At 43.1% G+C, this 1,764-nt stretch overlaps 1 long non-coding RNA gene across 1 annotated transcript; it reads right to left on the reverse strand.

Annotated features, from left to right (window-relative positions):
- LOC121567039 lies at positions 1-1,020 on the reverse strand. Its single transcript, XR_006001033.1, has 3 exons — positions 965-1,020; positions 640-811; positions 1-290 (listed from the first exon to the last, which is right to left on the reverse strand). It is a non-coding gene; the product is annotated as an uncharacterized LOC121567039 (long non-coding RNA).
- Positions 1,021-1,764: the final 744 nt, after the last annotated feature.

Here is a 1,764-nt window from a genome sequence, read left to right on the forward strand (position 1 = left end):
GAAACAGAATAAGATGGTCAAGAATGAAATGACTTACATTACAATCCATTTAATTACTCATACTGCATGAGCAATGAGGTGACTAATCAATTTCACTCTCATCAAGTGTCATTCATTCATGTCTGGTATATCATTAATGTTTGCTATCATATCACACCACTGGTCCAGTGGTACAGTACGGCCGCACCGTCGTCCACTTTGGTCTTAATGGGTCCGGAGGAGATTGTGGCCTGGTCGTTAGTCAACACTCCCTGGGCTTCTCTCTTTCTCCCGGAGGAACCTGAACAGTTCTGGGATCAAACAGGCAGAGTTCAGACAGGAAGTCAGTTTTCATTTCCTATTGGTTTGAAACTTTTGTCTATTCAGTTGGATAAGCTTAGAATATCATAGGGTTGTCTCAGAAATTAGGGTTCTTCAGAGCAGAGGGCAATATAGTCTGGGAAACCCAGACTCTAGGCAACAGGTGTTAAGCTAGAACATTCTAACATTGTTGTAGGCAACCCGGATGTCTAGAGAGACCAACGGCAATATGGTGAATGTGATTGTGACTGCCACAATGTACTATCGTAAAATGTTTTGTTTTGTTTCTCTGAGTGAAGGCAGTGACCTGTGTGTTATTTTCTAATTGTTGATACTGACGGGCAGTAAGGACGAGCAGGAGGACACCTCACAGAGTCGGGTGACACAGTGCAGGTAGAAAGTGGAGACGGTCATGTTCTTGTGTTCAATGAAACGGAAGGTCTCAAAGGAGAAGTGTGCATTCTGAGACGCTCCGTTCAACTCGACCCTGGTTTGTCCATCACATGTACACCTTCGATGAGACAAGAGTTATGAGTCATACACATACTGTACACATACACAAATTAGGCGTGACCAGAAACCAAAAATGCTTCAGGTTTAGTTACAGAGTTATCATAAATCTATAGAAATGAAACTGGGTGAACAATACTGTAGAGCCACATACTCAGAGTACTGACGAAGCTGCCGTTAATGTCCCTCACTGCAAGACTCACACCCAATCTGTGGACAATCAAGGGGATGGAATGTTTCAGAGACACATACTGTACATGGTTTACACTCAATAATGAACAGGCTGTTTGAGTCATTAGACAAAATGATGCTGAATTCGACTGGGAGTTACAGTAGAGTAGGTGGTGAATTGAAGTACTCACACTGCCACTTTACTGTTGTTGACCAGATACTGCAGAGGGTAGCGACAGGAGAACATGTACATCATCTGCTGGCGGTAGGTGACAATGGCCGCACTGGGGTCCAACGAGTTGATGATGCCAGATATATTAACAAACTGGACATTTGAGAAGTCAGAAAATAACCCAGTCCCAACTTCATTGGTTATCTGGAGTCAAGACAAAGAGATTCAAAACACCCAGCTTAGAACAATAGGGGCAACTCGACGAATCAAATACTAATTTTGTCTCACCATAATTAACCAAGCAGGTAAATACATTCCTGTAATTGATTTACCCTGAATGTGTTGGAGCAGACAGCCACAGCATCAGCAGTTATTGACAGATTGAATTTCAGGATCGGAGGGTCAAGGTTCCAGTCAGGTTTTCCATTGCACTCTGGGAGGATGAACTGTGTGTTGAGGGCCATCAGGGTTTCATTGTATCCACAAAGTAGACTGGGCATAACAAGATACTCAATTCCATAACCTCAGTACCACAGGTCATTGTTATGTCCGAGTTCACTGGGAAAGACCAGAGATATGAACCATTAGATAAGACAAAGGAATAGCGCACA

The sequence above is a fragment of the Coregonus clupeaformis genome, chromosome 5 (genome assembly GCF_020615455.1).
Source record: "Coregonus clupeaformis isolate EN_2021a chromosome 5, ASM2061545v1, whole genome shotgun sequence".
Classification (NCBI taxonomy): Eukaryota; Metazoa; Chordata; class Actinopteri; order Salmoniformes; family Salmonidae; genus Coregonus; species Coregonus clupeaformis.